Below are 9656 nucleotides of genomic sequence, written 5' to 3' on the forward strand. Positions count from 1 at the left end.
AAAAAAATCTATATATATTCCTTTATGCAATATCATACTTTGGAGGCCTACTTCATGAAATAGAGTCAAGATGTTTAATTAAACAGGATTTACATAAAACAGTATAAAGTTTTCCTCATTGGGGCCTGCTGTTGATTATCACAAAAAAAAAAAAGTAATTCAAAAAGTTATTGAATGAAATGACCCACATTTCAAGTTATACCAAATCCTAAATTTTCCAGAAAAAAGGGCTATTTTGGCTTCATTGAAGGAACCAGGAATGGACATGGAAGATTGGACAAAATTTCAGGTAAAAATATCAAATATCAAATCAAATTATATACAAACTGTTTCCACAGGATTCCACTGTGTTTTCTGTAAACATATTTTATTTTCCCTTTTAAAAATAAGGACCACACTGAAAGTATTTAATGTGTAAACTTATTTAACTCAGTCTCAGAATACGCCTTTAAGCCACTGGCTTCTAAACTGTAATTTATGATAATGATATAGTCATTGTTACAAAGAAATGCTTGTGCAGATTCATAGATAGATGGATAGATAGATAGATAGATGGATAGATAGATAGATAGATAGATAGATAGATAGATAGATAGATAGATAGATAGATAGATAGATAGATAGATAGATAGATAGATAGATAGATAGATAGATAGATAGATAGTGTATGTGTGCATTTGTGTTCACACTCCTGCTGCTCTCTCTTCTTTGCTCCCAGTGTGTATTAAAGTTTGATAACCTGTGGACACAGGATCTTCTTTCATCTCTCTCCCTCTCTTCCTGTAGTGCAGACTGTCTGACTAGCAATCTTACCTGCAGTCACTGCATTAAAACGCTTATCCTTAAGTAGCATTTCATCTAAAGCCCATGAAAACTACCCAGCAGGCATCAGCAGCAGCAAATGCAATCAACATGGTTTAAGACACTAGGACTTTTCAGCACACCAGTTTTCACTGAATGAATCTGCTGATTCGCCGATATTTGGCTAACACCGCTTGCCATTTGGTCAGAAACGATGTGCGGTTTTTAAAAGTTCTCGAACGCAGGACATCTGGTGTGCTAAACATCACCACTGCCTCGTCTTCACACGCTGCAATGGCACAGCATCTCTGCTGAAACAGATTTATGGCTTGCCAAGTGTTTTCCAGTAATCCCTGCTGTGTTCCACTGGATACTACAGAACAGGAAGTGCCAACCTCACAGAATATCTGGCATCACGAGGCCCGCGAGAAATCCTACGTAGGAATGTTAATCTTTTCTAGTATATGCACAACACGGACATATTCAGAAGCAAACAGTAAAATATTTGCACAAGCGAAATTATATAAAGTAACCGAAAATAAGTAAGAGCTACAGAAGACGTCCAAGTGAGCTTAAACACACAAAGCGGGTCTTTGAGCGTCAGTGTTTTCGTGGCGTATTTACAGCATTCATTTAGAGGGCACAGCTCACTCTGTGTGTGTGTTTCGCAGAAATTACCAGTAAAACCCCCTTGCCATGGCACTCAGCAGCCAGCTGGCCCTAGTAGCTCGTGTTGCCCAGGGACTGTGGGAAGCCGGGCTGGCAGAGGGAGGGCAGCTCTAGGGTAGAGAGGACTGGCAGATCCAGGCCTCCAGGGGGTACAGAGATGCTCGGAGTCCAGAGAGCAGTCACCCCACGCTGGAGCAGGAGGATTCGGCCGGGCAGCCTGGCTCTACGGGGACTTCGCTGCTCTTGCCCCACCACTGTCGTCTTGACCCGCTGACTCCCCATAGATACTGGCACGGTGCCAAGCCGTAATGGCAGACTGCACAAAGGCACTCTGCCAATGTCCTGCTGTGAGTTTGTGACTGGCAATGCATATAAATCAGCTATGCGTAAGTGTGTGTGTGTATATATGTGTGTGTGTGTGTCTTTTTAAGCTGTTTGAGTCTCAGTCCTCTAATCCATTGAAACCCAATGTGTGTATCTTTATGAATGTCAGTGCGTATCAGTATGTTCAGCAGTTTTAGGGGTTCACGGGTGAGAAGGTCTGAACACGTTCGCACACCATCACACCCTCAAATAATTAGAGATTCAAGACACACCTGTGTCCATGAAGATGAGTGTCTTCAAGATCTCACATCCCTCAACTCAGCATCATGCTTCTCAACTTCATCTTCTATGATGTTCTGGGACTGGCGCTGAGAAAGCCAGCAGATCACCTGTTATTTCACCACTCATAATGATTCATTGTCATGACATGGTCTGTGATGAGAAACATCAATAAAAACACCAACAGTAAACTCCAAAATCTAGTAAGCTGCCTTGTTGTATACTGCCTACATAAGCAGCTGCCCTTTAAAGGCATCCAAATTGAGTTACATTTCATGACTGATAGCAACAACATACACATAGTTTGCCTTTATGAAAATTAACCATGGTTTTACTACAAAGACAACCAAAAAACCATGGTTTACCTGTAGTTACTAAAAAATAACCATGGTTTTGCTATACTAACCATAGTTTAATCATGATATTTGTTAGGGCTGCACGAAAATTTGCATGCCATTATCATGTGCATCTCGTCAGTAAAGCCGATTCTTTGATTAGTAGTAAATCTCCATCACCTGCTTTCAAATGGTGCTGCATTTAATACACAGAGCTGTAGATCACTGATAAGCTATGCAATATCACGTTCATATTCGCAGATGAATCACATTAGATTATGAATGCGATATTGTGTAGCTTGTCAGTGATCTAAGTGGCCAAATATAATGGTTATATAAATAGTAATCAATATGCCAAAAAACACATTATTAACATGGCTATTACACATTTACTATAATAAAATAAAACAGTGGTTCATTTTCATAATGGATGTCAACAGAGGAGACTCAATGTCAGCATAGTGTTAAGCTAAAATTTGATCATGTTAAAATTGTGGAAACTGACGTTAGCATGTTGCTAATCTAATAACATGATACCCGAAAACGTCAATAAATCAATAGGGCAAACAAATAAAGGATTAAACAGTATATTTTAAGTTAGATTTTATTTTCTTTCTATTCAGCATTGTAACATTTCTCTCATTCTGTCTGATTTATTTTAAATTAGCTCGGAGTAATACATGTAACATTGTTACATTGAGATGCTGTATTGGGATTAACGGTGTTGTTATATAATATACCACTGGTATTGACGATGACCACGAAACTGAAATACTGATATCATGTTTATCTATAAATATAATTATATTGTAAATAACCCAGTGCCAGCAGCTACAGTTTAGTTACCACTCAAGATGGCAGGAATGCACCTTACTGCTGGTTGCCACCCATCATAAAACGAAAAAAGAAGACAATGACGCGGTGGGTAGTAACAACTGCCGCACAAAATCATGTCAGTGAAGATGAAAAATGGAAACATTTTTGGATTCTGTAAAAAAGGGGGAGTGTTAGACTACCCATTCTGCAGGAAGTGCCGATCAACAGCACGCTTTTGTAGAGCTATGGTTTTAAACTTTCTTTCCGCCCCCATTCAATCGAACATTTGAGTTTGATACAAAAAAGAAAACTCAAAATAAATTGAAAGATGCATTTGAACTATGACTTTGTTATTTTAATGTATTATTATTATTTAAAAATATTGTATGGACTAAATATTTCCATCATATCATTATTGTGAATTCCTTTGGCCATGTTATTCATGTAGTGGAAATATGATACCATGGCAGTCCTAATTAGAATTTGACCAAAATGTTGTATGTTGTTTTGCCAGTTTCCCTTTGGTATCATTCCTGTGATGCCTTCAAACAGTAGAGAAAGTTAGAGAACTTTGAAACAAGGCACAAGTATGGGAGGATATCGTAGAGTAAATATAATAAAAGAGCTACAAATGTAACAAAGAGTTTCATGGTAACACAATGCAAATACTAATACAATCTTTCCATACAAGAAGCCAAGATTTTGCCATTTGGTCATGCTTATTGTGCCTTAAAGGGCTGCTTACTAGGTTTTGCGACAAAGCGCAAGTACCAGGAGACCTGCTCTCTTTTGGACTTCTACCATTGCAAAGCCATGGTAGTGTTTGAAATACTCTGGAATACCATGAATTACAGTTGATACCATCATTTTTGTTAACGCTAGCTGACTTTAAGCCCCTCTTCCCGCTAAAGAAGCTGATTCCAGTTCAGGTAACAGTTCAGTAACTCAGGTGCATGAGTGCGTGCTCTTGGTGCGGTTTCTGGGAATCGCCTCGATTGAAAATGGAGTATGTGAATTTCAGCGTTCATAGCGTTTGGGTTTGAGTATGCGAAGGACTGTGTGTTTGTGTGTGTTTGCCTGTGTACTCCTGGAGTGCTGGCTTGAGGCCAAATGCTGTGTCTCACTGATAAAGCCTCCAAACTTCTGAAAGCCACGCTGTGAGTGGGCCTTCTCTATCACCGTGGCAACCCCAGAACATTCCCGAGGTTTTTCTTTGCCACCTCTTTTGGGCTTTCATCATGGCATTGAAGAGATTGCCTACCCCATCCCCCCAACTCACACACACACACACACACACACACAGAGACTGTCATTTCCTCTCTATTTTCCATCAAAACTCCTCAGTATAAAAATCAAGAAATGGTTTGCCCAATCCTAAGAAGGGAGAAAGAGAGGGAGCTTTTTAAAGTACAGCTTAACAACTCAGCATGACACAGAGCGCATGAGAGCACTCTCTCAGTTCAAATCAAGTGCTTTTAGATTATTTCTACTCCATTTCAACTCCACAGAGACTTCAAGACACTTTCGGCGAATTTCACTTCGAGCAATGGCACGCGTGTCCTCGCGTTTGTTTATTGTAAATTTCTGCTTCAAATGTTCATGCTAAGCATAATGTTCGGGTGCAGTGAATCTCAAGTGTGAAAAAGTGTCTTCCCACCCAGACACGGTTACTAGGAGCAATGGAAGTAATTGCATTGTGTTTTCCAGAGCTCGGCTTAGCATTGTTTTTTCTGCCTGCGCTCCCTGATCTTTTAACTTGTGGAGCTTTCTCCTCCGAACAAGTGTTCCCTTCTTTTCATGCGTGTGTGACCCCGTGCCCCTTCTCACACCCCCTTCCTCTTAACAATGATGTTCCATCCCACACTCGTAAAAACTCCAGCTCGGCTGTTTGTTTAGCACCATCATCTGCAGAGGATATTCCGAATTTGGACATCAGTGCACTAGCAGAGCTGGGTAGATTACATTTTTGTTTAATTGTAGTCCGTTACTGATTCCAGACAAAAACTGTTGTTAGTAATGTAATCCATTACATTCCACATTTAAGGTAACATAATCAGACTACCTTTTGATTATCTTGTACTATATTGGTATAAAAATACAAAGAATAAGAAAATATATTCCATTTGTTGTAATTAACAACATGAAGTGCATTAAACATGTTAAACATGTTCCTGTAGCTCAAGTGGTAGAGCATTGTGTTAGCAGGTGCAAGGTTGGGGGTTCGAATCCCAGGGAACACATGATAGGTAAAAATTGATAGCTTGAATGCAATGTAAATCACTTTGGATAAAAGCGTCTGCTAAATGCATAAATTTAATTTAATTTTAATTTAAACATTACATTGCATAATTAAGGTTTCCCAAACTGCGGTTCGTAAAGGAACTGCAGGGGGCTCGTGAGTTTAATTAATTAAATCTTACAAAAATTCTAATTAAAATAACATATGTATAAATATTATTTGTTTACCTGCATGTCATGCGACATTTAACGAACAAAGAACTTTGAACATGCAAATGTAATACTTAATCATAATAAAAATAATACAATTTAAATCTCAGGGTACTTCAAATTAATAAATTAGGGGAAAATGCATGTGCAGATGATCAAAAAGTTTGCGAATGCATTAAATGCAAATAGGAAATAATATGAATTTGTGCATTTTTAAATTTTGCATTTTTTGTTTGAATGTCCACAAAACTGGAAGACTTTATGAATGCATATAAGCAGAAAGGAACATTTAAAAGATGAAAAAGAGGAATTGGGGAGAATCAATAATTGCTATTGTGTGAATAATATGTAATCATGTAATCAATAAAAAAGTAACTGCAGTCTGATTATGATTATTTTAAAATGTAATTTAGTCTAATTACAAGTACTTAATTTTTGGAATCTGATTATGTAATCCAGATTACATGTAATCTGTTACTGCTCTAAGTACTATAGCATGACCTTCTGCTACACGTTCTCTGTCCGTCCCATTTCACCCCTCTCTTCCTAACCATTCCCACCTCTCTCGACGGGTTTTCACAATTCGTGAAGACTTCAGACAGAGTGACCTATTGTTTGGGGGCTGTGCCTTTGACCCAGTAGCTGAGCCGGGGCATTCTCCTCTTTGTCTGCTTGTTATAGTGAGCCCCTCTTAAAGCAGGGGCACTGCACTCCTGCGTTCCCACGGCAACCCATCCACCCTACCCCTGCACCGTGGTAAGAAGGAAGTATGAGGTAATGTTTACAGAGCAAACTATGATGCTTCTGACAGACCTGCCTCACTCACTAATTAAAAGATCCTCTAGTAGCTGCCAGCTGGAGTGACACACTAAGCCCCGTCTGATGTTCAAAGAAAAAGAGGGAGAAATACAGTAGAAACAGGCAAGGCTGAGGGATTAAGAGATAGAGAGGAAGAGTTACTTGAGAGAGAGGGAATATTGTAAGGAGAGAGATAAAAGAAGAACAGCTCTGACATGTTTGGAGTTTTATTAGTGAGGAGACAGGAGTTAAAGAGCCAATAAAATTGCTGTTTTCTGTCCTGTGTCCACATGCTTCCCACTGAAACAGGAAGTGTGGGCGGGACATAGTTGAACGGCCCCTGCATTTTAGTAAACATTCAATGCTTTTGTTACATCACAGATGTAAACTTGTTGGTTTTAGGGGGTTGGACATGTTTATTAGTGGTCCAGGTTGAGTCAACAATATTTTTAATTCAGTTTCTTAGAAGATAAAGACTAAATTGAAAATGCTAATGTATGCTAAATGTGATTGATCAATATTTTAGGTAACACTTTTATTTTAAGGACCAATTAACTTTACCTATTAGCATGCATAATACTTGTTTATTGGATGTTTGTTAGGACTTATAATGCACACATTAATGCCTTAATCTACATAACAATATTTTAGATTTGATTTTAGATTTTAGATATTCCTAAACTAAACAACTACCTAACTATAGAGAAGCAGATAATTAGGACTTTGTTCAAGGAAAACTCTTACTTTTGGTCATGCTTATTATGCCTTAAAGGGCTGCTTAGGTTTTGCGACAAAGCACAAGTACCAGGAGACCTGCTCTCTTTTGGACTTCTACCATTGCAAAGCCATTGTGGTGTTTGAAATACTCTGGAATACCATGAATTACAGTATGATACCATCATTTTTGTTAACGCTAGCTGACTTTAAGCCCCTCTTCCTGTTTGTTCAAGGAAAACTCTTACTCTAGTGAATGTGTTCCGTATTTTCAAGTGTCACCCAATTTTGTATCTTTCTTCATTTTATTTATTTATTATTTTAAATAATTTTATATATTTTGAAATTTTATACATTTTAAAATTCTGCTTAATAATCATGAGATTAGTTGCTTTTTTTGTATTATTTTTACAGTTCCTTTTTTTATCAGAAAGAAATCAATCGCATGAAAATGACTGAAACATTCAAAATTTGAATTTATTTGAAAACATTCCCTGTCTCTAACATTACTAAGAGTGAAAAATACTATAATTTGCTATTATTTAATTATTTTGTAGTTTTATCACAGTCTTATTTTATTTTTTATTTCCTACTGTTTATGGTTCTAAAGCACATCTCATTTTTATAACCCTTTTAGATTTTTTGTGCACTGAAATGTATTTGTAAAGATAAATTTTCAGTTTTGTCAGACCTTACACACACACACACACACACACACAGTGCTCCCTGATGAAGACTGTGAGGAAGATGCAGTGAGAGTAAAGTGAAGCAGTGATGCTGCAAGACAGAAAAACGAGTGGAGCGACTGACACCGCTCTTCCCGTCAAGGCCTGCCAGGCCTATTTTTAAAATGTTGATGCCTGGAGCTCAGACACACTCTGTGCAGTTCATCTGGAGTTTCAGTAGGAAAACACTCTGGAGTCTGAAACAGCTTAACTGACAACTGAAAGAATACTGAGATGCTCCAAAACAAACACAGTCTTTTGCTACACTAAACTTGTGTGGCACACACACATCCGTCTCTGTCTCTTCGAACAGTAGAAAAAACTGAAATAGGAAACTTAAATCTTTCTGGTGGGTTGTGGTTTTGGTGTTGATCTAGCTAATCTTTTTTGGTGAGACAGGCTGACTAAGTAAATCATGCTGATTAAGGAATATTCTTTGACCATCATGTTGTTCTCAACACATATGACTGGCTTTCGTCCCCTTTAATAACGCTTCTCCTTTATAAATGCTGTATAGAGTATTTGGGGGTTGAACTATTTACTTTATCCACACTCAGGTCATCAAAGATGTAGAAGAGTTTGTTTCTTCATCAGAACAGATTTGGAGAAATGTGGCATTACATCACTTGCTCACCAATGAATCCTCTCCAGTGAATGCTGATAAAAACATCACAAAAATCCTCAAGTAATCCACATGAGACCAGTTGTTTATAATAAATAAATCCATCAACAGGATGATTTTACCTTGAAACTTCTGCTTCCAGCTAAAATATGAGTCCTCTATTCATAATATTTCTTTTTCTAATGAAAAATTAATCTTGTCTGAATATGCACATGAGAAATATGCACAAATCAATCATTGTTTACAAGCAAAAACAATCCAAAACAGTTACAAATATGAAATACAAATATGTTGATTTTAATGTGAGAAGACAACAGGGGATGAACTTTTTAGAGATGAAAGCATTATTATAGATTATGGACTCATATTTTGGCGATGGTTTAAAACATCTTAATGATGGATTTGATCTTTACAAATAAATTAACAGATGGACTGGAGTGTTGTGGATTACTTGTGGATTATTGTGAGTATTGGACTCTCATTCTGATGGCACCCATTCAATGCAGAGGATCCACTGGTGAGCAAGCGATATAATGCACAAATTTATCCACATCTGTTTTAATGAAGAAGGGAAAATAAATATTAAATTTAGGCCCTTCAAATTTTATTTTGTTTTAACTGTAATTCTCCACTTTCTCGTGCTCTATTTTTTCTCTTGTCGTTCCTGTGAAGAGTACGAATTAGAGGCAAAAATGCACACGTTGGTTAGACACATACGGTATGGTAAGAGATAATGTATTATGACAGTAAGACATTGTGAACATGGAACAGACTAATTAATAGCAGCCTTATTAGTGTGGGGAAACTCATTATGCCATTCATTACAGAACAATTAGAGCAGTTGTTAAGTATCTTGTAGTAATATTGCCATCTTGCCTGCATTTATTAAGCATCACTATCATACAAGATACACTACCAAAACCAAGGGCATTAAAGGGATAGTTCACCCCAAAATAAACATACTAGCATGATTTACTCACCAACATGTCATTCCAAACCTGAGTTTCGTTCTTCAGTGGAACTACAATGGTCCCTACAATGGAAGTTAGCGGAGTCCAATATTATTTTAATTAGCAAATAATAAAATAATTTGCATTATTGCAAAGAGCTTGTCATGTTTTTGCT

The sequence above is a fragment of the Carassius carassius genome, chromosome 19, assembly GCF_963082965.1.
Source record: "Carassius carassius chromosome 19, fCarCar2.1, whole genome shotgun sequence".
NCBI lineage: Eukaryota > Metazoa > Chordata > Actinopteri > Cypriniformes > Cyprinidae > Carassius > Carassius carassius.